The sequence below is a fragment of the Tamandua tetradactyla genome, chromosome 13 (assembly GCF_023851605.1).
Source record: "Tamandua tetradactyla isolate mTamTet1 chromosome 13, mTamTet1.pri, whole genome shotgun sequence".
NCBI lineage: Eukaryota > Metazoa > Chordata > Mammalia > Pilosa > Myrmecophagidae > Tamandua > Tamandua tetradactyla.
The window spans coordinates 81,382,560-81,410,262 of NC_135339.1; the positions used below are offsets into that span (position 1 = coordinate 81,382,560).

At 45.1% G+C, this 27,703-nt stretch overlaps 1 long non-coding RNA gene and 1 pseudogene across 1 annotated transcript; both read right to left on the reverse strand.

Annotated features, from left to right (window-relative positions):
• Positions 1-3,322: 3,322 nt before the first annotated feature.
• LOC143653430 (uncharacterized) lies at positions 3,323-10,252 on the reverse strand (annotated as a pseudogene).
• Positions 10,253-10,736: 484 nt separating this feature from the next.
• On the reverse strand, positions 10,737-19,750 carry LOC143653260 (uncharacterized). The gene is made up of 4 exons (XR_013161201.1): positions 19,442-19,750; positions 14,068-14,243; positions 13,262-13,460; positions 10,737-11,125 (listed from the first exon to the last, which is right to left on the reverse strand). It is a non-coding gene; the product is annotated as an uncharacterized LOC143653260 (long non-coding RNA).
• Between the last annotated feature and the right edge of the window lie 7,953 nt (positions 19,751-27,703).

Below are 27,703 nucleotides of genomic sequence, written 5' to 3' on the forward strand. Positions count from 1 at the left end.
CCCCGGGGAGCAGCCAGATCAAGCCCCTTGTTTCACAGCTGAGTGACCCAGAGATGAAACTGGAACTCACAACAAATTCATGCACTCAACCAACACCGGAGAGCTCACTCAGTGCCAGGCAACATCCCAGGCCTCAAGAGCACAGCAAAACAGAAAGCAGACAAGGCCTCCACCCTTGTGGAGTTCCAGTACTGGCAGGGGCAAAAAACAAAAACAAAAAATAATTGAGATTGTAAGAGGTCCTAGGGAGGAAATAGGCTGAGTGATGGGATGCAGGGTTTGGCAAACCACAGCTTGTGGGCCAAAACCAACCCACAGCCAGCTAATAGTTAAACATTTTTAAAGGGTTGTAAAAACAAAAACAAAAGAAAAAGAATATGCAACAGAACCAAAGAACCCACAAAGCCTAAAATATTTACTATCTGGCCCTTTACAGGAGAAGTTTGCCAACCCTAGAGAGAGTAAGTCTGGGGATGAGGGGCAGGGGGAGGGGCTTTCCTAAATAGGAAGGTCTGGGTGTCTTGGTTATAATATGATCTCTTTCTACTCCTTCAGAGCTGCCTCTGCCTAAGGGAAGATTAAACAGTGAAATGGTTCGTCAAAAGTTCACTGTATTTGGCAATCTGCCTATAGCTAGGAGTTTAGATTTCCCAGCACCCTCTTTCCCACCTATTCTCTGGGGTCTTATTTAAGGAACCTGACCTTGACCAGCCCACAACTGTGCCCTCCCAGACTAGCAAGCCAGGGGACCACACAGATAACAGCTTCCCCCGTTGACCCCTAACCCCTTCACTGGCCCCCTTCTAAACCACCTGGTCAAAAATAGGCCCATGTGGATTCCTATTTCAAGACACCTCCCTGTAAATCCAATACCCAGAAACTCTGACTTCTTTCATTTCAGTAAAATACATTTCTCAGTTCACAGCTCAGAGCCCAGCTTTAGAAATCTTGGCATATGGGAACCAGGGAAGAAATATTTATATGCAAACAAAATCAAACGCACAACCCTAGCTCTCCTGGAAAGAGAGTCCATGAAACACACTCCAGCAGCAACTGTGGCTGGAAACTCTCACCAAGCAGAAAGTGTGGCATCAGTCTCCAAGTTCACCATGCAGCGGCTTCTGTGATTCCGACACATTTCTGAGCTGAGAGCCAAGTTGTCTCTTAGACAAACAAAAGGTTTTCCTGTCAATGTTCAATACAGAGCCTTCCCTCTTACCCAGGTTGATCACCCTGGAAGTTTCTGGAAGACCATTTTGTTCACAGTGAAATCTGTGTCTCACAGAAAATAAGTTACATATGAGCAGTTAACTCTGTGATGGTTAAATGAGCTGTTTCGGTTTGCTAAAGCTGCCAGAATGCTGTATACCAGAAATGGATTGGCTTTTACAAAGGAGATTTATTAAGTTTCAGGTTACAATTCTAAGGCCGTGAAAATGTCCAAATTAAGGCACCCAACAAGAGGATACCTAAACTGAAGAAAGGCTGATTTTCTCTGACCGTGGTTTTTCTTTCACAACGGAAAGCACACAGCAGCACCTGCTGTGCCTTCCTCCGGCTCCTGCTTTCAAACGGCTCTCTCAGCTTCTGGCGTTTCCTGGGGCTTCCGGCATCTCCTGCATCTAGTTCCATCTCTCTGCTCTCTGTATCAGCTTTTCAAACATCTGAGTCAGCACTCCAAACAACTCCAAATGTCTGAGTCTGAGCTTTCTCCAAAATATTTCCCTGTGTCAGCTCTTTTAAGGACCCAGTAAACTAATTAAGACCCACCTCAAATGGGCAGGGTCACACCTCCATGGAAATAATCTAATCAAAAGGTCACACCCACAGCTAGGTGGGTCACATCTCCATGGAAGCAACTTAATCAAAAGGTTCCACCCTATTTCACGCACTAAGTTTGCTTTCCTGGAACCTATAATTCCCAGAGGGTTCCTAGATCAGATAAATTCGGAAACACAGAGGGACCAGCCTCTCCAAGATTATTGATTGATTACATCCCCCCTCCTCCTTTAGTATTGACACCTCTTTTCAACATGAAAGTCTCAGAATGGGCAATGATACAGAATCCCTATAGATTGAGAGAGAGATTAGAGGAGGAGGAGGAGGTATAACAGAGAAAATAGGATTTAAAAAATGAGGATGACTGCTGAATCACAATGTTGATATTTCTTCTGGCCTCCAGTGTTTTGCAGCAGCTGGGGCAGGGGGATCTGAGATGATGGGATGGTGACACATGACAGGCTCTAGGATCTGTTCTGTAGCTGCTTATTAGGGTGTGCTTTGAAAATTATTGCTTTTTCTTTCTTTGCTTTGTATATGTTATATTTTACCCCCAAAAAATTATTAAAACATAAAATAAAAAGCTTCTACCCTAAACAATAGGTCTGCCCCCACAAGACTGGATAAGGATTAAAAGAACATGGCCTTTCTGGGATATATGGCAGTTTCAAACCAGCACTAGAGGGTTGGCTGCCAAACAAAACAAAACAAAACCCTGGTCCACAAAGCTTACCTATATAAGTAAAGTAATAGTACAAAGAGAACAAGTTACAGTTCTCTCTTTAACCAAGGGTTATAGTTTCTGTGTTAATTTGCAAGCTGCCAGTATGCAAAATACCAGAATTGGAATGGCTTTTTTAAAGAGAAATTTAATAAGTTACAAGTTTACAGTTCAAAGTCTATAAAAATGTCTGAACTAAGGCATCCAAGCAAAGATCTTAATTCAAGAATGTTGCTAGGTTAGCAACACCCTCTGTCAGCTGGGTAGTCATGTGGCTGGCATCTGCTGGTCCCTTACTCCTGGGCTCCATTGCTGTCAGCCTCTGTTCCTACGGGGGCTTCTCACTTTGCTTCTCTGGGGCTGGCTTTCATCTCTTGGCTTCCCTTGGCTCTCTCCAGGTTCTGGCTTGCTTAATATTTCACAGCAACGTCCGCTGGGCTCCAAGCATCTTCAAATATCTGTATCTCTGTTCTCCCAATGTCAGCATCTGTGTTAGCTCTCTCTCTCTCTCTGTCGGCTCTATCATTTCTAACTCTCTCCAAAATATTTCATCTTTTAAAGGATCCCAGTAAACTAATCAAGACCCACCTCAAATGGGTGGGGGTCACATCTCCATCTAATTAAAAGGTCACACCCACAATTGGGTGTGTCACATCTTATAATCTACTCAAAAGTTTCCAACCTATAGCACTGAAAGAACCAACCACTTCTACTAAAACATGACATGTTGTAATGGGTGAGACTGTTCCAAAAACAAATGCCCACAGCATGTGGCTGACATGCCACAGAAGAAAGTTCAACCAAACATAAGTTGGTTTCCTTCAACTATAACATAAGCTGCTCAGCAACAGAAGTAAAACTTAAGGCAATAAAAGGCAATGCCAGTGTCTTCTAAGAAGGTAAGATCTCTCAGTAGTTTGGGTCTTAGTTTGCTACATGTTGGACACTTCCTCCTCATCATCCTCATCTTCCCCATCTACTTCTGAGGCATCCAAGAACTCATGAAGTAAAACATAATCTCTGCTACTGAATCCAAATTTAAGCACATCCTTTTCCTTCAGTTCATAGTTAAGCCAAGGCACGATGGGCTTGTTGTTTCAGAAGGTTCCGTTGCCCGAGCCAAGGTCAAGGACATAGGGCCTCGCCGTGTGACCACCTGTCCCATCAGCACGAGTGTATTCCATGAGCCGATGCTGAAGTAGGCGTGCTGCTTAGAGCAGGAGGGATGGTCGCTGGGTATGACCGCGGCGGCGCAGGGTCACCCAGCAGGTAAGCGCTCTGCCGGTGGACAGACGTAACGGGAAGCACCTCGTCATCCTTGAACCGGTAGAGGCGTCACGGTTTCTTCGGAATCCGCCCTGCTGGGGGCTCGCTGTACCGGATGACCACACCCCGGAAGGTGTTAGCATCCTAGAGGAGCGCCCCAGAGAGTTCAAAGCTCGGCTTTTCCTCTGCGGGCACGTCTTTCTCTTTACTGTTGAGGGCAGGCCGAGGAAGCAGCTCCTGCGACCCCTCGCCGTTGCCACTGCTGGGGCGGCGGCGTCTCCGCTCCCTGAGCCTGCGGGTTCTGCTGACCTCCGTGCGGGCCCCGGGGCTCTCGTGAGAAGCTGTCTCCCGGCGAAAAGCGCCCGGGGGTCCGTCTCGGCGGCTGTTCCCGGCCCGGCTGCCTTCTTGTTCCGAGGGCGGCCGGGGCTGACCCTCGCGGCCCTGCTGCGCGCGGGCTGGGGGTCGCCGACGGCCGCGGCCGCCCTCACTCCGAGGATGCTCTTCGCCCCGAGAACCTGCTTTTCTCTCCGTGGTGTCCGTGGTGTCCGTGGTGCCCGGGGCGACTCGGCGGGCGGGCCGGCAGGGTCGGGGTGGGTCCCGGGCCCGCGCCGCCGCTCCCTCGCCTCCTCCACTCGTCGGCTGCGCGGGGGCAGGGGACGGCCACCGAGCTCTGCCGGACCAAGGCAAGCTGGGCGCTTCTGTACCTGGCACTCCTTGGCCCCGCCCCGCTGGTGAAATCAGACTCTCTGGGGGGGGGGGGGGGGGGGCCGGCCCCGGGCGTTTTCAGGGATTCTGGCGGCAGCCCGGATGGGAGCCCTGCCGCAGGTGACTCCGTTTGCTTCTCTGGAGCAACAATAGCGGAGCGATAAGGAGATCATGCAGACTTGCAGTCATGCTTGTCAAACGCGGTGCACCATTTTCCCCTCTAAGCTAGAAACGATGAGATATAATGTAGACCGGGTGCAGGAGATTGTGCTTTCTCTGACAGACGTTCATTCTAAATTATGTGTTCCCGGAAAGAAAAGCAGAGAAAACATTTTTACATGTCTATCATTTGTCCTTAGACCCAAAACAAATGTCAGCACCCACAGCTTTTCTATGGGTTGGTCGGATTGTTCTGGGAAGAGTTTTCCGTTCTGCTTTTTTGGCCAGCATTCTGACAGCAGAAGGGGGAGGGGGAAGACTATCCAATATGTAAGATTTAATTTAATTTCCTGTTTACAGTACAGTTCTCGCTTCTCTGTACATCTTTGTGTCTTACTTTCTCCAGAGAATAAGCTTCCAGTTTTCTGCCTGGCAGGAGGGGTGTATGGCCAGCTATGGGAAGTGGGAAAAGTAATCTGTACCTAATTGCTTCTTATGTAGACGTTCAGGTCATCCTCTTGTTCTCATCTCTACTGAAATTTCACATACACACACACACACACACACACACACACACTTTACCAGGGGTAGCTGCCTTGGTGGAATTCTTCCGTGTAAATCAATTTAAGTTTCAGCTTTCCCCACTCAGCTTTCTTGATTGTACTCAGTCAGATACCACTTATCCATCTGCTTTCCAGCTTCCAAAGTTTCCATCCTGCTGTGTCTCAGTCCTTTCATTCTTGTGTGTGTTTTGTTTGTTTAAATAATCGTTTTGCTAAGGTTTTAGTGGGAGTTGGGTAGGAATCACAGGTGAATGTGTTCAACCCACCATGTTTCACCAGACACGCCTGTGCTCTTTCAGCATCACCATCTTCAGAGTTTTATTTTACCTTTGGATGTGTGTTATTTTAACTTTAGGGAATAGCGTATGTGCTGGTTTGAAACTGTTCTGTACCCCCACAAAACCCATGTTCTTTTAATCTAATCTAATCTTGTGGGGCAGATTATTGTAGGGTGGGATCTTTTGATGGCGATGCGACCGACCCAGTTGAGGGTTTGACTTTTGATTAGATGGAGATGTGGCCCCACCCTGATTTCTTCATGGAGCCTGTATATCAAAATTATTATATACATGTACATGATGATTTTGATTATCTTATCTGTTTTTCAACTTTGTGTTTTTTTCAGATGTTATCTCTTTTCTTCTTTGAGAAATATAGTTACTTAAGTGTCAAGGTCCCTGCTTTATTCTAACTACATGTGTATTAGTCTAAAGGAGGTTGTGTAGTTTATATGTTTCATCTTTGAAAAACATATTCAGATTTATAAGTTATATTTACCTTCCCAGGGCGGGAAAGCAAGGCAATTACCCAGTTTGCAAATTTCCCACCAGAGAAATATGTAAGTAGAAAAAATATTATCTACTTAACATATTTTGTGTGTATATATAAACTGCATGTGAAAGAACTGCATTCTGATTTGCATGGGAATATTTTGTGATGTAAATGTAATACTACTATATCATAAGCAAAGCCTTCCCTGCATCTGAAGAGCAAATTTTCAATTATATGTGTTTTGGGGATAAATAATAAAATTTGTAAGTATAGCCCTATTTCAAAGAGTAATACTTTCCTATTATACAGGACCTTGTATTCATAGTCTGTGTGCCACTAAAGGAGTCTTTATATCAATGTTTTTGAGGCAAAAATAGGCAGTTATGTTGGAAATCATGGGGAGGGACCAGGAGATTCTAAAGATAAAACCACCACCCACACTGGAATCCTGACCTGGGTGAGTGTGTGGGGGTGATGTTGAAGCAGCAGTGCTTTCTGAATTGGCAGTAAAGGGTTTTCCTTCCCTACAGCGTGGGGCAGGGTTAGAGGGCCCCACACTGATTCATCCCAGTCCTCTTCATTTCACCCTTACGGGGTGGGGAGTGGAGAAAGGAGAGAGGATGCAAGTCAATGAGTGCTGCTGCGAGCAACTCCTCTTGGGCTGAAATTTGATACTATTAAATTAGTGTCATCCCTTTTCTATAGTTATCATGTTATGGTCTCACATACCCACATGTACTTATGGTAAAATGTTGACTAGCGTAGGTAGGTGGGAGAGACGGCTGATCAGTGTTCACTCAGAAGAATGGAAAGGATGCCCCTTGAGTGAACAATTAGATGGAAGGGAAGATGAAGGGAAGGGGCAGTGCTGTAAGAGCAATTAACATTCTGCCTCCCCCCAGCATTTGTTCTGTGTTGACCATTATAGCCGCTATTTTCCTAATGTTTGAGATGTCACAGATTACATCGTACATATGCATAAGCCTAGAGGGCAGATTTCGTTTTAATGAATTTTTCTCTCCTTGATTCACACTTGAAACTACACGGGTGGTTTTCTCTTCCTGGAATTAGCCACCCATCACTTCAGGGCCTCCTTGTTTGGTTTGTGCTGCTGCCACTACTTCCTGGAAACCAGGGCTTTGTTTCAGACACCAACCCAGTGGGCTTTGCGGTGGTGGACATCTGGCTTCCTAGGTTGAGATTCTTAAAGGGAAGCATGAGGGAAGAGTTTTTTGTTTGCTTGTTTTTTGCTTTTTTACTTCTCCCATCCCTTTTTGGGGGCAAAGAAGATGGGCCAAAGGTAAAACATCACCCATCTCGAAAGCCAAATATCACCAGCATTTGAAACTGACATAATTTATGTGTGTGATTTTTTTATTGTGAAAAATAACATATATACAAAAAAGGAATAAATTTCAAACACAACACAAGTGGTTGTAAACAGATTTCAGAGTTTGGTATGGGTTATGATTCCACAACTTAAGGTTTTTCTTTTAGCTGCTCCAAGACACTGGAGATTAAAAGAAGTATCAAATTAATGATTCAGTAGTTCACATTCATTTGTTAAACCCCATCTTCTGTTATACAATTCATCTTCTCCTTGTTCTTTCCCCCACTCTTTAGAGGTATTTGGGCTATGTGCTGGTTTGAAAGGATATATGCCCCCTAAGAAAGCCATGTTTTAATATAAATCCCATTTCATAAAGGTAGAATAATCTCTATTCAATACTGTATGTTTGAAACTGTAAGAGATCATCTCCCTGGGTGATGTGATTTAGTCAAGAGTGGTTGTTAAGCCGGCTTAGGTGACGACATGTCTCCACCCATTTGAGTAGGTCTTAATTAGTTTCTGAAGTCCTATAAAAGTGGAAACATTTTGGAGAAGGAGAGATTCAGAGAGAGCAGAGAATGCTGCAGCACCACGAAGCAGAGAGTCCACCAGCCAGCCACCTTTGGAGATGAAGAAGGAAAACGCCTCCCGGGGAGCTTCATGAAACAGGAAGCCAGGAGACAAAGTTGGCAGATGCTGCTGTATTCACCATGTGCCCTTCCAGCCGAGAGAGAAGCCCTGACTGTGTTCGCCATGTGCCGTCTCACTTGAGAGAGAGACCTTGAACTTCATTGGCCTTCTTGAACCAAGGTATCTTTCCCTGGATGCCTTTGATTGGACATTTCTATAGACTTGTTTTAATTGGGACATTTTCTCGGCCTTAGATCTGTAAACTACCAACTCATTAAATTCCCCCTTTTAAAAGCCATTCCGTTTCTGGTATATTGCATTCCAGCAGCTAGCAAACTAGAAAAGGCTATGTCTATTCTAACTTTTTCATATAGGAAAATGCTGTCAATAAAATGGGATAGAGGGATAGAACTAGTTGATGTTCTGGCAAGGCCGGCCTCTGTGGGTTTCAGGACTTCTGGCCTAGGAATCCATCTGGAAGTTGTAGGTTTCTGGAAAGTAATCATAGTGCATGGAACTTTTGTAGAATCTCAGAGAGCCCTAGGTGTTCTTTAGGGTTGACAGGAATGGTTTTGGTTGGGGGTTAGCAAACCATGATAAACAGCAATATCTAGCTGAAGCTTGCATAAGAGTGGCCTCCATCATAGCTTCTCCACTCTATTTGAACTCTCTCAGCCACTGATACCTTGTTACAATTCTTCCCCCCTTTTGGTCAGGAAGGCATTGCTGATCCCATGATGCCAGGGCCAGGCTCATCCCGGAATTCATATCCCTTATTGCCAGGGTGACTTTCACCTCTGGATGTCATGTGAAATTGACACAATCTTAAGGCTTTCTTACTGAACAAACTCAGTCTGTTTAGAAACTCCTGTTCATCTTAGCTGTTTGCAACTTCTTCCTTCTCCACCTTTTCTCCACCCTGGCTGGCTTGTCTTCAAATCATTACTGTCAAAATCAAGCTACCTGCAAAACACCCCTTTGCTTCTGAGCCCCTCCCCCCAAGTCCTCTGTGGTGGTCCCCAGTTCTGCTGAGGTATGGAATAGAACCTCCAAATTTTTTCATAGTCATCCTTTACTTCCCTCATTCTCACATTGACAAGGACAGCTAATTAAGTGCAACTGGTGATGTAACTTTCAAATACTTTTTATTGTGTCCTGGTAAAAAGTGAAAGCAGAAGTAATCAGCTCAGATAACTGAAGTTTTTTGTTTTTTATTATATTGAGTATGCCAGTATATGATAAAGCTTGGTTTGTAAAAGATTGGAGCTGAAATATATATTTCAGGTTGACACAGTGCACATATGGTTATGTTTTTTAACATCCTACCCTTTGTGGAAGTTGGTTCTGGGTCACTCATTGAGTTGAAATAATGTCATGTTAATCAGAGTCGAAGTATAACACAAAACAACTGCCAGCAAAACCTGTGTGTGAAGTGTTCTAAGCACATAACGTTCCTCAGGATGTGAGTTAATATTAAGTGAAAATGCTACTCAGTTTAAAGTTTTTGGAATTTAAAATATAATTAATTAATTAATTAATTTTAAAACTCCCAGGTGATCCTAATGGGCAGCGAAAGTTGAAAACCACTCCGGTCACGTGAAACCTACAGCTGGCCAGCCCATGGAGGCAATGGGTGCCTTCTCCCTATTTATTTTTAAACAGGACTGGGCAGCCGAGGGTCAACAGATACCTGAGGAAAACAGACCAAAATAAGTAAATAAATCTGGGAAAGTTCTTTCTGGCTGCAGCAGTGACCCAGCACTTGGAGTTGACCACAGGGCCCAGAACACAAATCCCCCCGACTTTAAATTCTCTGGAGGCCGGGGTGGAACATGCGAGGTTTGGGCCCCGTGGGGCGTGGAGGGGAGCCCCCCTGCAGGGGGCAGCGCGCATTGCATGACTAGCACGCGGGAACGCGGAACAAAACCCAGAATCCAGCCTGTGAAGGCTGCGCGTGGGCTCCCTCTTCCCCTTTTAGACCCTTCAGCAAATGTCACCTTCCTGACGACACTCTGACCACCCGCTCCTAAGTCACCACGCCCTCCCCAGCACTCCCTGCCCCCTTTTCTGCTTTACTTTCCCCTAAACCCTTACCTCCCTCTCCCAGCCTTCCTTCTCTGCTCCACCAGGGCAAACCCCAGCTTGCCTCTCGGAGGAGCTGGTCTCGGGCTTCTCCAGGGCTCCCACGTGCCCCACTCCAGGCTCCAGACCGGCTGGGCCAGCAGCATCCTTTACCCAGGTGAACACAGAGCCAGGGCTTCTTGAACTTGAACGTGCAGAGTAATCACATGGGGACCTTAATGACTCAGCATTTGTAATGATGTCCATGGAGCCAAGGGTCTTCATTCGATGGGGGCACAAAGAGTCACCAGGCATCCATCCAGTCTGTCCCCCAGAAATACAATTGCCTACATTTATGAGCAGGTTTACACAGCGTGGATGGCAAAAGATTACCAAAATGACCATCACTGACAAAGGAAATAAATCACACTAATCAAATGGAATACTAGATGGCCAGAGAAACAATTTGGGTGGGGGGGTAGGGGAGGGGGGCCAAAACAATAATAAGAGTTATTGAGTTTTATCTTCTAAGCGCCTGGCCCTTTTCTGAGGACTCTATACCAGTGTCTCATTTAATGCCACAACCTGGTGAGGGGCAATTTTCCCCACCTGCCAGCTAAGGAAAACAAAGATTAAATATTATTACCATTTTTTTTTGCCCCAAATTGAATTTCACTCCACAGCAGCCAATCTTCAATCTTTACGTTTTTTAAAAAAAATTTAAGCATAGACCATGGAAAGTGGAAAGTCATCGAATATTTTAATAATCTTGGGGTAGACAAATATTTCATAAAACAGGAAGCAAAGTATAGCTCCCCAGGCTTAAGAGTAAGCAGTGTGAGTAATTTACTTATTAATTCCCGTGCGTATTCTACCCTGGTCCACAGGAAAAGCGATGCACTTAGTATATGAAGTCCTGCCTTACATCTCACCTGGAACTCCACTTGGGGAAGAAAAGTTTGTAGACTCAGGGAAAGAACTGGAAGGAAAGGGGGCTCCATCACCAAGCCATTTCCAAACAAGCCTGCTGATCCGGGGCATGGGCACCAGGGGGCGCCCTTCAGGCCACGCGACTGCACCCCGGGCCGCTCCGGCTCTCCGGCTCTCCAGCCCCCCGGGCTGATCACGGAGCAGAATTACCTGGAGAGGACAACAATGAGGAGGACAGGTGAGGGACCTTCCACTCCACCCCCGCCACCTGCTCCACTCTCATTTTATCCTCCTACCAGCCTGGGGGGCCGGAGCCGCCGCCGCCGCCTCCATCTTATTTGCTCCTGTGACTGAGGTTCAGAGAAAGTAAGATGGCTTTCCTGAGGCCTGGCAGCCAGCGGACAGCAATGCCTGGCACTGGTACCCCTGGAAGCCTCTCCCACCCCCTCACTGCGGTCTCCTTCTTTGGGGCCTCTAGCACCTCTCTTTAGGTGCATAATTACATTATCTACAGAACTGTGTCCGCAGAAATGTGGACGGGGCGTAGGGCAGGGGTGTGCAGTGATGCGCTCTGCAGGAGAGGCATGAGGGGGGCACAGTCCAGCTGGCCAGAGAGTGGGGTAGGAGCTTGAGCCATCATCATTATGTAACCTTGAGGGCACGTGGCCAAGAAGGCATCCTTGGGGACCTCAAGAACCTCTTACCTCTATATACCGCCTCTACCTGCAAGGCCACGCCAAGGTGCCCCATTGGGTTCTGGGGAGGGGGGAGGGGAGGAGGAGGGGAGGGGGAAGGGAGGGGGAGGAGGGGAGGGGAGGATGAGTCCAGATGAGAGCAGGGCTCTGGGGCTGCCCCCATCTATAGCTTCATGGCCCAGGGGTGCCCAAGTCTGGGGCAAAGGAAGGCACAAGTCTCCGCTGAAGACACAACTTTCATTATTATCTTTTTATTCCCACCCCAGTGAGCTTTCAAAGTAGGATCAGTGAGCTGCTGGTTGTGACCTGACCCCCTGGGCCACAGATGGGCCTGGATAAACTGGTGCTCAGAGGCTGGGGCCTGGCACTTCTGCACAAGGTTCTTCACAAGTCCACATGTGCCCAGCACCGTCAACCATGGCCAAAGGCCCTGCAAGGGGGCACCATCCTCAGCTTCCCCCAAATAAAAAGGGGATAATATTTCCATTTAATCCTGTGTTTCCAATGGGTTGATGCACATAATTAGTCCTCAGCCTGGGTTAACTGCTCTCACAGGTGTATTTCTCAACTTATAAACCCAGAATAACTTAAACCGCAACTGATCTAGTTTCTGTTGTAAGCCCCCTTTTCACCTGAAGGTGTAAACTTAATTAGTTGAGAGCTTCCCATCCCCCTTCCCCTTTGGGTCACTTCTAAGCTCCAGGTGGTACTAAGGCATGTATGTAATAATGGGCCCCAGCTGTCCTCTGCTACCATTTTCCGAGTCGTCCCCATTCCAGCTAGTGACTAGGTCCCTGCTGTTTCCTTCTCCTGTTACAACAAGGCTCTTCAAGCCATCAAGACCCCTGGGTCAGGGTCTCTTGTCCTCAGCACTGAAGACATTTTGGGCCAGATAATTCCATATGGGGGCTGTTCTCTCCATGTACAGTAGTCAGCAGCTCCTCTGGCCAGTACTCACTAGATGCCAACAATGGTCTTCTTCCCGGTTGTGACAACCAAACATGCCCACAGACATTGCCAAATGTGCCCTGGCAAGGGTGAGAGAGGCAAAATTGCCCCAAGTTGAGAACCACTGCCCTGGGCCACTTTAACACCTGCCAAGTAGAAAGGAGCCCTGGTGGGGTCTCCTGAGCACCTACATAGACACCTCCCCCAGGCCAGCCCTTTTGTTCTACCCACTCCAGGGTCTCCCCCATGTTCCCTGAACTGCCAAAGGTTCCAGGGCTCGGTGAGGACTCCAGACACCAGCTGCAGGAGTGGGCAGTGTCGCCTAAAGGGCATACATGTGGTGCAGCCACATGCACTCAAGAGGAGCAGGTGGTGGAGGAAGGGCTCCCACCTGGGGGGAGATGCTCACCATCTGCCTCTCCCAGCCTCTCCCATCTCGTATTTGCAGCCCAGCTTCCCCCCTGCAGACCCTGTACATGAGCTCCTCTGACCACCTGTGCCTTTCCCCATGTGGCCCCATCCCACCCCGATGCTCTGCAAGGGGTGGTCACACCTAGGTGTGTGTCCACTGTGGTTCACAGGTGCTTTAGTCTGCCTCCCTCCTCTGCCCCAGGCCTGGGCAAGAACTCTGTTTCTGACAAAGTCACTATCATTCCAGTTCCTCCCGTGACCAAGCCCAGGCCTCTGGAAAGGGCACACTGACCTGAACCAGATCTGGCTGCTATCCCATTAAAAGTACAATTGTTGCTTATTCTTAACAATGAACGAGCTACCAAATTCGAGAGCCAGCACAGATGAGTCACTTCATATTTCTGATCTCATCTGGTTGTCACACCAGTCCTAAAGGCAGAGCCAGGGTCTCCATTTGACAAACAGTAGAATGGCTTGTATCGGTCAAAGTTCTGCAGAGAAACAGAATCAACAGTTTATATGGTTATGTATATGTGTTGGTTTGCTAATGCTGCCAGAAAGCAAAATACCAGAAATGGAATGGCTTTTAAAAAGGAAATTTAACTAGGTGCAAGTTTACAGTTCTAAACCTATAAAAATGTGCAAACTGAGGCATCCAGGTAAAGATAACTTAATTCAAGAAAGGCTGATGGGTCTGGAACACCTCTGTCAGCTGGGAAGGCATGTGGCTGGCATCTGGGGGTTGGACTCTCTGGCTTCTTGTTTCAAACATCTTCCATGGGGGCATTGTCTTTTTGCATCTCCAAAGGTCTCCTGCTGTGTCAGCTCTTTTTCCAAAATGGTTCCTTCTTAAAGGGCTCCAGTAAGCAACCCCACCTTGAATGGGTGGAGACACATCTCCACGGAAACCACCTAATCAAAAGGGTACCACCCATAACTGGGTGGGTCACATCTCCATGGAAACAATAAAAAAAAATCCCACCCAGCAATACTGAATGAGAATTAAAGAACATGGCTTTTCTGGGGTACACAATGGTTTCAAACTGGCACCCTATATATATATACAATTAAGAGATTTATTATAAAGAATTGGCTCACACAGTTGTCGGGTTGGCAAGTCCAAATTCTGTAGTGTAGGCCACAGGCTGGAAATTCTGGTAGAGGTGATGTTGAAGTCTTGAGGGAGAAATTCTTCTGATCCCTGGCACCCTCAGTTCTTGCTCTTAAGACCTCCAACAGATTGGATGAGGCCCACCCACCTTATGGGGGGTTACCTGAGGTCAATAGATCGTAGATGTTAATTCCATCTGCAGGAGACCCCCATAGTAACATCTAGGCCAGTATTTGATCAAATGACTGGACAGCATAACCCAGCCATGATGACAGAAGAAATTACCCACCACAGGCTCCTCCCAGGGTAGTTAGAACCATCCAAGGCAGGAGGGAGACCAGGCCTCCGAGGTGCCCTTGAAGGGTCTGTGCCATTTCTGAAGGCAGTTGGTCTGAGTGTTAAGTGTTGACTCCTCGCCCTGACATGTTACTTCTCTGTACCTCTGTTTCCCCATTGATAAAAGAAGGATAATAGGGCGGGCCACGGTGGCTCAGCAGGCAAGCATTCTTGCATGCCAGAGGACCTGGGTTCGATTCCCAGTGCCTGCCCATGTTAAAAAAAAAATTAAAAAAAAAAAAAGAAGGAAAATAATAGTCTCTACTTCATGGGACTATTACGAGAATTAAATACAATCCATACTCTTAAAGTGGAATATAACTCCTGGCACATAATACATGCTAGCTGCCGTTACCTTGTTGTCTTTGCTACTGTTATCCTGACACCAGGCTGTCCTCCTTATGACCCTCCCCTGGTTCATCCTGCAGTGAGGGCAGCTGAACCACTGAACTCATCACTTTGGAGTCATCTTCCTTCCATGTATTTGAGAAAACATTAAAAAGAAGACCAAAGAACAAAAACACACAATTACTCCAACTTCCCTCTTGCCCCGCAAAAGGCTCAGGGAGCCAAATCCCAAGGGAGCATATCCTCATTAAATCACAGACATCCTAAAGCCGTAGAAGCCAAACAAAAAGCCATGTAGCAACTGACTTAATAAAATCTGTTTGAATTAAAATTTATGTTTTGCCTCATTCTCCTCCAGAAGACTCATCTTTTAAGGCTTGTAGCACAGCTCCTAATCTCACACACCAAAAGGGCAAATATCTTCTCCTACCAGAGGCAGGGCTCCGTGTCTGGGAGGGGAGACTTTAACACAGCCAAGACCAAGTTTTCAGACAAATGAACCTTCCAACCACCCCTACTGTCGAGTTTTGAGCTTCCAGCTCCTACCTCCCCACCTCTCTAAGAACAGACTTTCCTGATATTCTGGAACTGCAGAGAAGTGAGATTCTAGGGGCTCCTTAGACTGGACAGTGACCCCAAGGGTCAACCAATGGCTATGGCCAACGTACAACACAACAAAGAACCACGGACCTCGATATATGTCAGGCTCAGGCCACAAACTACCATCATCATCTTCACCAAATACCCACCACCCACTTCTGACTTTAACCATTTTCTAGTCAGTTCGATCACTGTTATTCATATGCCCCTGAATTTAAATGGAGGGGCGGGGTGCAGTGGAGCCTGGACCTCCCAGGGCCCTGCCTGTGGGAAGGCCCGGGGCCCGCATCTCCCACAGAGAGTCTCCCAGGGCCACTGGCTGACCTCTGTCTCCTTGCTGCAGCCTGCTCTCTCCAGGCCAAACTGGCCTGCTGTCATCCAAATTCACCCATCCAGCAAATATGTCCTGAGTGCCCACACTGCCCTGGGCAAAGGGGCTGCCGTATGAATGAGCCCTTGACTCCCTGCCTTCATGGAGCTTATGTTCCACCAGGCTAACAAGCAGATCATTAAAATTTAACATGAGGTGGCTCCCCAAACCATGTGAACCACAGCTGGAAGACTTTGGCCTCTGCCTTCAAAATCAAAAGGAATGGGTGGTGCCACAGTGGCTCAGGGGCAGAATTCTCGCCTGCCATGCCGGAGACCTGGGTTCGATTCCCAGTGCCTCCCATGCAAAAAAAAAAAAAACTTCAAAGTTGCTATTTGCTATTTCAAGGGACAAACTGGGTGAACACGGAGGGCAGCCATGGGTTTGGGTTTAGAGTTTGGGGGATGTGAGATGGACAGCCACCAGCAGCCTTCCTCTGCCCTTCCCCAGGCAGCACAGGACTCTCCCCCGAACACATGCCGAATGCTCCCTGATGGGTAGGTTCCCATGTTACTAGCCCGCATGGGGGACAGTACAGATCTAAATCTGGTCCTCCTCGCAATGTGCCCCAGAGGGAAACAGGGCCTCCTTAAACCTTTGAAGCTCCTGGCAATGCTGGTTTACCTGCACTCTTCATCCGTCCTTACCCGACCCTGCAAGGAGGGCAGAGCAGGGGCTGTGACTCTCATCTTGTAGAACACGAGATGAGGCCCAAAAAGGTCACATGACTGCCCCTAGACCCCAGATTCACCCCCATACTCTGATTCAGTGGGTCCTAGGCCAGCCCAGGAAGTGGGTGTTTAACAAGTCCCTGGGGGGTTGTAATGCTCAGTTAGGTCCGGGACTCCCTGGGTTAGCAGATCTGAAGACCTGGGGTTGAGCAGCAGCTGGACACTGACCCGTGGGCTTCCTCGGGCACACCTTCCCCTCGGGCTCCGTTTCCTGCTAGCACGGCCCCAGGCTGGGGCCCTGAGTATTTTAGTGGTCAGACATCCCTTTGTGAAACAAATGAAAGCAATAAACCCACTCCCCAGGGAATGTGCGCACGGATGCACACATACAGAGGTATTATCATACCGACAATTTAGGAGCCTTTGCAGAATGCCCAGTGAAGAATTCTTGGCCTGAATCACCTCTAAGGCCTTCAAACTCTCACATTCTATGATGCCATCAATGACCCAACCAAGCTACGAAGCTGTTGTCACCTCAGATCTGTCCACTCCTGACCCAGGATTGTTTGCACCAGTTCCCTAATGTCTGTAAAATCGCAAACACCAAGACTAATTTTCTCTCTGGAGTGGTACAGAGATGGAGGGTTACATCAAGCACGGTTATTAAATTTCCATATGCTGATGTGCAGAGCCAGGCTCCTCAAGGAGTCCTTAGAAGCCATTCAGTTTTCCGTAATCAGATTTGCAGCTGCTGCATCCGAGGCTCACCATTTTCCCTCAGGTGCAGTGAAGGTTCAGGTCCCGCTCCCCAGATCAGCTCTGGGGTGCCCACAGGCCATGGTTGCCCATGAGCACACTTGGCAGGTAGAAAGTAAAGAAAAGAGAGAAATGCCAGCCAGCTCAGTATCACCTCCTCTGAGCAGTCCCCCCACCCCCCAGGTAGCTTTTTTTTTTTTTAACATTGACAAGCACCAGGAATCGAACCCGGGTCCTCTGGCATGGCAGCCAAGCATTCTTGCCTGCTGAGCCACTGTGGCCCCCCCACCCCAAGCAGTTTTAACTGCCACCTTCTTTGGGCTCAGACAGCGCTTGGCTTCTGTTGCAGCCTTTGCAATGGTCTGGCTAGCAGTGTGCTGACTTGTGTTCTTGTCTGCCTCTCACAGAGGGTGAGCAATGTAAGATTCAAATTCCTGTCTGCATCCCAGGCCCAGGAAGCACAGGGTGGAGAGGAGGGGAGTCTCAGCAACCGCGTGTAGGGTGCTTACTGCCTCCCTGATAATCTGTACATCTTAGGAAATTGCTCTCCCTTCACTCCAGGGATGAGCCCATGACCAAGCCTCTGGCCACACTGATTGGTTCAGGGATGGACACAAGACAGTACAATGAGATTCAACCCTGAAATTTTTGCTGAAACTATGCAAAAAAAGCAGCATTATCTTTCCTCTGGGGATCAGAAGCTGATTGGATGGAAGCCTAGATCTGCAGACAACCATCTCTGCTGTTGGTGGGGAGCCCATGCCTGAGAACGAAGACAGCTCAGAGGACAGCAGTGCTAAGGGAGAGAGACGCAAAGTCCTGATGATCTTGTTTGAAACGCTCAAACCCAAACACATCTGAAGCCAGCATCACTCGAGCTTTCAGTGGTATCAGCCCATCATTTGAGCCAGTCTGAGAAGGGTTAACTGTCACTTGCAACCAAGAGTCCTGGATAATGCTCCCAAATTCCTAACCTCCCTCTAATATACTGAGGAACAAAGACAGTCAAAGACAAGAGTCCTGAAGTGTCACCTTCAGTTCTTCCATTGACTCGGCTGCTGCTGCTGGAGAACTCACATGCTGGCTAATGTGCTGCTGAGTTACAGCTTCCAGGGATTTCAGGAATGATGGAGGGTATCTGCCCACCACGGTGGTGACTGACTACAAACCTGGGTTCTGTGCCCAATTCTCCTGATGCCCCGAGTGTGGATGAGAAATCATGGGAGTAACCTTCCTTGGTTTTTGCCTTTTTAATTTTATCGTACTGTAATTTGAGAAGGCAGTCTGTCTGATAGCAGTTCTTTGGTATTTGTTGAAACTTGCTGGGGCTAGTAAGTGATCAGTTTCTATAAATGTCCCATGTCCGCTTGAAAGAATATACATTTAAATGACCAATATAAGATTCTCTATATATCCATCCAATCGAGATTGATAAATGTTATTCAAACCTTCTGCATCCTTAGCAACATTTTTGTCTACTAGATCTCTTATTTTCCAGAAATCTATGCTAAAATTTCCCACTAACACTATAAATGTTTCAATTTCTTCTTATAATTATATTTCTCTATATATATTTGCAATCATGATGGTGGCTGAATCATCCTTAAAATGGACAAGGAGTCCTCTGAAGGATAATAAAATTATGTAAAGGCCCTCTTCATCATTAATTATAACACTGCTATACTGGCTTTCTTTTGGTTAGTAGGTATAGAGTTTTGCCTTTATCCATTCCTTTTGACTTTCAAAGTCCTTATGGATTAGATGCACCATTGTTGAAAGCACAAAGCTGGATCTGAGTTGTTTTTAATCAAGTCTAAGAATTTCTTTTAAATGGAGAAATCCATTTACATGCATTTTGACAATTGAAGAATAGAGTTTTCCTTCTATCACCCTATTTTTTTCTGTTTATTCTTTTTCTTTGCTTTTTTTCTCTTCTTTCCTGCTTTCTACTGGATTATTCAGGATCTTTTAAGATTTTTTTCCACTGATTTCAAAGTCACACATTTTATTTATATCATTTTAGCTGCTTCAACCATATTTTGATACGAATACTTAATGGCATTTCAAGTTCAACAGTGTCATTTCTCCCCACCTCAATGATAAAGGGACCTATGAACCTTTTATCTTCAATTCAATTGGAAATGCTAACATTTTCCAAGTAGTTCTTGTCTAATACATTGGTTCCACCTTATTTTTGAATCCCCAAAACTGGCTCTACTTAATTGCTGCCTTTTTTTTAAAATACAGTCAATACTTATTTAGAATTATTTAGATAATTACCAAATTATGCCTCACAATTACTTCTTACACAATCTACTTCTTCCTTCTGGGCTTAAATTCCATCTTAATGAGATACATCCCTTAGCTATACTTTCAGCAAGGGTCTGTGGCTTCTCAAGTCTTAGTCTTTGTTTGTCTGAACATAACTTCTTCCCCCCTCACTCTTAGCTGGCTATAGAATTCCTGATTATTTATTATGCCGTTCCATTGTCTTCTGGCCTCTGTTGTTACTAAGGCCACTATCAGCATAGTCATTGTTTTTTTGTAGGTCATTTGTCTATTTATGCCTGGTTGTTATTAAAAGTTCTTGCTTTGGGTTTCCTGCAATTTTACCCATTGTATAAATGTAGATTTACTTATTTTTATCCTTCAGAGGACTCCTTGTCCATTTTCTTTTAGATATGGGGGTAGAGCTTTAATTTTTTTTCCTTGTCCACTTTCAATATGAAGGTTCATGTCTTTCATCAGTCCTAGAAAACTCTCAGAAACTATCTCTTTGAATATTACCTCTCCCTGTTCTCACCATGCAAGCCTTTCTGAGATACCTATTAGATGTGTGTTGGACTTTCTCACTCTACTTCCCTCTCTTTCATATTTTCTATTGCTTTACCATTATGACTTGCACATAAGATAATTTCAGCATAAATTTTCTCTGTCTGCGCCTAATCTGCAATTTAACCTATTTACTGGGTATCTTTATTTCAATGGCTAGTGTGGTTTTTTTAAATTTTTCATTTCTATAAATTCAAAGTAGTACTTTTCAAATCTACTTTTTCTACTATCATGGTATCCTGCTCTTTTCTTTTATTCTTTTTCAGTAATTCCAATTTTCTCAGGTTCTTGGAATACTAATCCTATATGCTCCATCTTCTTTAAGGTGTTTCTTCATGCTCTTTGTGATTTTGAATGGTGAGCTCATCTTCAGCAGTCCCATGGGCCCTGGATTGTGGAAGCATTACTATTAAAGTCTTATATTTGCTTCTGGAAGGTGCCCCAGGGATTTCACTATTCCAGGGACTACATTTTACATTAATATCTCAGCTTTGGAATTCCTCTACTATGTGTTTAAATTCAGACTCCAAACTGAAAGATGTCATAGACAAGGTGTTCTGTTTGCTAACTGCTAGAATACGATATACCAGAAATGGAACGACTTTTAAAAAGGGGAGTTTATTAAGTTGCAAATTTACAGTTCTAAGGCCATTAAATTGTCCCAATTAAAGCAAGTCTATAAAAATGTCCAAATTAATGCACCAGCAAGAGGTTACCTTCACTCAAGAAAGGCAGATGAAGTTCAGGATCTCTCCCTCAACTGGAACAGCACAGATGAACATGGTGACATCTGCCAGCTTCCTCTCCAGGCTTCTTGTTTCATGAAGCTCTCCCAGGCACCTATTCCTTCTTCATCTCCAAATGTCTCCAGCTGTGTAAGCTCTTGTGGCTCTCTTGTGGTTCTCTTGTGGCTCTTTTGTGGCCTTGTGGCTCTCTTGGGTCTCAAGCCTTTTCCAAAATTCTTCCTCTTTTAAAGGGGTCCATTAAAGTAATCAAGTCCCACCTGCAATGGAGTGAGTTACATCTCCATCTAATCAAGGTTAATACCCACAAGCAGGTGAGTCACAGCTCTGTGGAGTTAATCTAATCAAGTTTTCAACCTATAGAACTGAACAGGGATGAACAGAAAAGGCTGCCCCCATGAGGTGGATCAGGATTAGAACATGGCTTTTCTACGGTACATCCTTTCAATTCAGCACACCTGGGACTTCAGTTTTTCACTGAGTTGCTTGGTTAACTGAATCCTAAACCCAAATGTGTCTACAATGATTGAGCTTGAGATACCAAAACTTCCTTGGCATACTGTAGAGGAAGGGATCCAAAAACTTAGGGAAATTGGGATGCTAGAGTATATTTATTATGTAAGATTTGTTCACCCACCCTCTACGACCCATGGGAGGGTCCATAGGATGTTCCCTTCACAAAGGCTTTGAGAAATACTTTGGTGAGCATTACACTTGAATCCTTGAAGACGTGGTTATTCTGTATAGCGGTTATTCTCTATAAGCCAGGAATGATGACAATAGCATTCAACTGGAGCCCTGAATTTAAAAGGGAAGATGAAATCCCAGGAAAGCAGAGCCTAAGTGATAATATTTAATCATGAAAAATAAGGTTGGCATGGTTTCCATAATGAACAGCAGAACCAAAATGTTAATCAACATGGTGTAAGCAGAGAGTTTTGACATTGGCTAAAAGGTCATAGTAACCCTAGAATTAAAAGAGATGGGCAACCAACTAAAGTCTTACTTGATTTGTATAAGCAGAAAAGCTCAAGGTCAGGTGAACAAAAGTTTGACTCCAGTCAGCACAATAGAGAGTCAGAGCTCCTCAACCCTTTCCAGACTTGAATCAGTTCAAAGATCCAGAGCCCATATAATGCTGTATATAAAACTATCCCCAAATTACAAATAGAGTCAAGAGGTCACTCTGGAGGTTACTCTTATGCAAGCTTCAGATATTACAAATTGCCATGGTACACCCAGCCCCAACCTACAGTATTCCTGAAAATTGTAAAGAAAACACAGGGCTCTATCTAAGACTCTATAAAAGTTTTGCTTAGGTTTATTTCTCAGAAACTTAAAACCTTCAGCTTGTACCTATGCCAGATAAGCTCTAAAACTTAGAGATACTGGTCTCTCCCAGAACATCAACTAGTTGCATTTCCCTACCCCATAATTCCAACACCTCTTTTCAACATGAAACAGTTAGAATGGTCATTGCCCAAATATCCCTGAATATTGAGGAGGATGATCAAATGATAAGAAGGAGCTGTAACAGAGAAACTGGAATTTAACAAATGTTCGTGATTGCTGAATCATTTTCTATATGTTTTCTTTTGGTCTCTGGTGTATTGGAATAGCCAGAGGAAAATTCCTGAAATTCAGGAACTGTAACCCATACTATATTTTGAAATTTACTCTACTTGTTAAACTGTACTTTGAAATTTATCAGTTTTCTGCATATATGTTAATTTTAAAATGCTTAAAAATTTTAAAAACCTCTCTGGGTGGGCCATGACTCCCAGGGGTGTGGACCTTCCTGGCAATGCGGAACAGAAATCCTAGAATGAGCTGAGACTCAGCACCAAGGGATTGAGAAAACCTTCTCAACTGAAAGGGGGAAGAGAGAAATGAGACAAGATACAATGTCAATGGCTGAGAGATTCCAAACAGAGTCGAGAGGTTATCCTGGAGGTTATTCTTACACATTAAATAAATAGATATCACCTTTTTAGTTAAGGCGTAAAAGAGAGGCTGGAGGGAACTGCCTGAAAATGTAGAGCTGTGTTCCAGTAGCCGTGTTTCTTGAAGATGATTGTATGATATAGCTTTCGCAATGTGACTGTGTGATTATGAAAACCTTGTGTCTGATGCTTCTTTTATCGACCTTATGGACAGAAGAGTAAAACTTATGGATTAAAAATAAATAAATATATAGGGGGAACAAATGTTAAAATAAATTTAGTAGATTGAAATGCTAGTGATCAATGAAAGGGATGGGTAAGGGGTATGGTATGGATGGATTTATTTGTTTTCTTTTTATTTCTTTTTCTGAATTGATGCAAATGTTCTAATAAATGATCATGATGATGAATATACAACTATGTGATAAAAAAGAATGTTCATATTGTATGTTGGTTTTATTAATGAAAATTTTTAAAAATATATATCTATGTGCTACAGATAAAAAAATAAATTAAAAACTACCCCAAAACTTAGTGGCTTAAAACAACATCATTTATTCTCATAAATCTGCCTTTTGGGCAGGGCTCCGTAGGAACAGCTCATCTCTATTTCACTTGACCTCAGCTGGGACAACTCAAAGGTTGGAACCTGGAATCATCTGAAATCTTGTCTGCCTGTTTGAAAGTATTATGTACCCCAGAAAAGCCATTTTTTTTTTAAATTTTTTTATTAATTAAAAAATTTTTTTTAAAAACATGACAAGAAAGAAACAAAAATGCTTAACATATGATCATTCCGTTCTACACACATAATCAGTAATTCACAATACATCACATAGTTGCATATTCATCATCATGATCATTTCTTAGAACATTTGCATCAATTCAGAAAAAGAAATAAAAGACAACAGAAAAAGAAATAAAACGAAAACAGAAAACAAAAAAGTTATACATACCATACCCCTGACCCCTCCCTTTCATTGATCACTAGCATTTCAAACTAAATTTATTTTAACATTTGTTCCCCCTATTATTTATTCTTATTCCATATGTTTTACTCGTCTGTTGACACAGTAGATAAAGGGAGCATCAGACACAAGGTTTTCTTAATCACACAGTTACACTGTGAAAGCTATATCATCATACAATCATCACCAAGAAACATGGCTACTGGAACACAGCTCTATATTTTCAGGCAGTTCCCTCCAGCCTCTCCACTACATCTTGAATAACAAGGTGATATCTACTTAATGCTTAAGAATAACCTCCAGGATAACCTCTCGACTCTGGAAAAGCCATGTTTTAATCCTGATTCAATCTTGTGGGGACAGCCATTGCTTTTAATCCTGATTCAATATTATATAGAGGAAACCTTTGATTAGATTAACTCCATGGAGATGTAGCATGCCCAATTATGGGTGTGACCTTTTAATTAGATGAGATGTAACTCCACCCATTCAAGGTGGTCTTGATTAGTTTACTGGAATCTTTTAAAAGAGGAAACACTTTGGAGAAACCTCAGAAATGACAGAGCTGACAGAGAGAGCTGATGTAGACATTTGGAGATCTAGCCAGAATAGCCTGGGTACTAAGGAGGGACTCGTAGAAATAGCCAGAACTGAGAAGAAGAAATCTCCAGCCCTGGCAGATGCTAAGCTAAGAGATGACACCCAGAGTTGTAGTCCTGGAGGAGCTAAGGGAAGGTCCACAGATGCTTAGAGAGGAAACCACTGGCATCAGAAGCTGGAAGCAATGGAACAGGTATCAGTAGATGCCAGCCATGTGTCTTCCCAGCTGACAGAAGTGTTCCGGATGGCATTAGCCTTTCTCAAATGAAGGTAACCTCTTGTTGATGCCTTAATTTGGACATTTTCAAAGCCTTAGAATTATAACTTGCAGCTTATTAAATTCCCTCTTTAAAAGCCACTCCATTTTTTGATATATTGCTTTCCAGCAGCCTAAGCTAATACAGCTTGCTTACCCAGATATCTGGCAGTTGAAGATTTGAAGACTCAAACACCTGTCGACTGGAACAGCTAGGACTCCTCAATACTCTCTATCTTCATGTGACTTCCATGTGTGTTTTCTCTAGGATGGCAGCTTCAGGGTAGTTTTCCATGGATTCCCATGGCACATGTCTCAAGAGAGAGTTCACCAGGCAGAAACATCACCATTTAGTGCCTAGCCCCGGATGCCAAGCAGCGACACGTCTGCCATGTCCTATTTTTTAGAACTAAGACCAGCCCACATTCAAGAGAAGAAGCATAGATCCTACCTCTTGGTGGAGGAGTCTTGATCCCACATTGTAGGAAGAGCATGTGAGATAGGCTAAATTTAAGGCAGCCATCTTTGGAAAATACAGTCTGCCACAGTGACCTTGAGAAAGACTTCTGCCACGGGGCATTCCTCAAAGCGAATGGCAACCACCTTTAAAGAAGGGGAAATAATTAGATGTTTTAGAGATTACTGGACACTGCCTATAACCAGCACCAAACACCGAGGCCATGGTGTCATGGGCCTATTCATGGGCTCAGCAATATGGACTTCCACTTCAAAAGGCTCATCTGGCTACAGCTGTCACCATTCCCAGGGAGACCAGCCAGCGATCCAGTCACAAGTTGATTACATTGGATCCCTTTCATCACGGGAGGGACAATACTTCTTTCTCTTGGAGTAGAATCTTGAGATTTGCCTTCCCTGCCAGCCATGCTTCTACTAAAATGACCGTACATACACTTTGCAAATACTTTATTGACAGTCATGGTATTCACCGGGTGACTGCCAAAAATCAAACTAAAAAATGAGCAAATTGTAAAATTAACATTTTATCGTAATCAATTTCAGATTTATCTAGGGTCCCTCCTGGCAATTTGAGACCAACGGATGTTATGTTTCAGGGAAGAATTATTCAAAGGGATCCTACCCTACCACAATCAAATTTAGTATGAAAGAGTAGCTGTGAAGGGGGGTGGGGGGTGGAGTTAGTAACTCATGTTTATACTTGGTGCTACATTGTTGCTTCTGTCCTTCTCAGCAGGACCTCTCTGCTCCTCCTTTAGCCCACTCTGAGGCCATGGGCTGAGCTTAACAAAGAGTGATAGAAGAGGGGTGAGCAAATATGGCCCTCTTGGGACCATTTCTGTGGCTGCTAAGGCTACTTCTACTCAGGGACAGGCTGAATTTACCTCTCAAGGAGGCTTTCATAGAAAACATCTAGATAGATCTAGCCCCATGGGAAATAATTTATTATAGGAAAAGATTTCTTCAACTGGCCACCAAGATTTCTACAAATTGCAATTCCATTTTTTATAAATCCATCATAACTTTCTCGCAGCCACACTGAAAACAGTGCCTGTGTTTCAGGGTTGCGTCACACTAAATAAATCTGAATTTTTTTCCCTGGGAGCTGGAGTTGTGCATCATCAAGATTCCTGGCAGAAAGTCAGCCTTCCATCCATTCCGAGTGGCCCCCATCCATGCTGGTGCCTTGCGACCACAAAAGGAAGGAGATTCTGGCCTCCTGACCGGCTCTTGGCTATCCTCCAAGGGCCAAGACATGCTGTGAAAACCAGCTCTGTCCCTGGCAAATGCCAGTGCTGTGGCTTTGGACTTTCTTGTTCCTCTGGAAAGAGTTCTTCTGTTTCCTTGCCTGGGGCATGTCAGAACTGGACCATCAAGGCACTGCCCAAGCCCGGTCTCATTCCTGGGATGGAAATGTGGGGCTAGATCTATCTGGATGTTTTCTTTGAAAGCCTCCTTGAGAGGTAAATTCAGCCTGTCCCTGAGTAAAAGTAGCCTTAGCAGCCACAGAAATGGTCCCAAGAGGGCCATATTTGCTCACCCCTCCTCTATCACTCTTTGTTAAGCTCAGCCCATGGCCTCAGAGTGGGCTAAAGGAGGAGCAGAGAGGTCCTGCTGAGAAGGACAGAAGCAACAATGTAGCACCAAGTATAAACATGAGTTACTAACTCCAATGAGGTCCAGGGTAGGTGTACAGGTCAGATCTCCTTCCAATGCAAGTAACAGGACCCAATGTCAAACCAAATGAAACAAAAAATGGGATTTACAAGCTCACCTAACTGGAAAATCCAGGAGAGTTCAGCTTCAAGTCCAGCTGGATCCAGGGGCTCAAGTGATGATGGCATTAAAGCTCTGTCTGTAATATGATTTTCTTCTATAAGGAGAAATGGTCACCAACAGCCCTAGACTCACAACCTCCCTGGTTAGCTGTGACAGCGAAAAGAATACTTCATCTCCCAACTTCTATCTATCTTCTAACCTGTTTGGCTCACATGCCCATCCCTGAACCAATCTCTGTGGCCTGGGGTCTAGAATTCTGACTGCTCAGCCTATGTCGTATGCTCACTCTATGACTGACAGCCCTACCAGGACCACAGAGGCAAAGGGAGGAGTCTTCCAGAGGAACCGAAAGGGGTGCAAGAAAGCATGGTGGGAAGACAGAAAATATTTCCCTAGCTGACCTCCAAAGGCTTCACAAGGAGATGGCCCAGGAACTGGTCTTAATGGCTGGACAGGATTTACCAGGAGAGAGCACAGCAGAGGGACAAGGCATGGGGCAGGAGTGACCCCAGAAAATGCAAAGCAGAGAAGACCCCAATGAGTTCCACTCACCTGCCTTGCTGTACCCCAACTCTCCAGGGCCACCATGATGGTTAAATCTTGGGAAAGGAGAGAGTCAGTACTTGCAGTGGTGAGAGATGAAAGAGCATATAAACCCAGGCTTATACTCGGGCTGTTTTGAAAATGGAGTTTGTTACCAACTAATCTCATCTGAACGCATGCTCAGGTATGCAACGCCAGAACCCCAGTGGGAAGGGGGAGACAGAATGGGCTGGGCACGTGCAGGTACCATGGCCTTTCTGGCAGGTGGGCCTGGTCCCTGCAGCCAGCTGCTTCCATCTCTGAGCCCAGAGAGGATGACCACAGCAGGCACTGGTAGCAGAGGCAGCCGTAGCCGATGGGCAAAGAATTGGAATTTGGAATCTCACAGCCTGGGTTCAAAT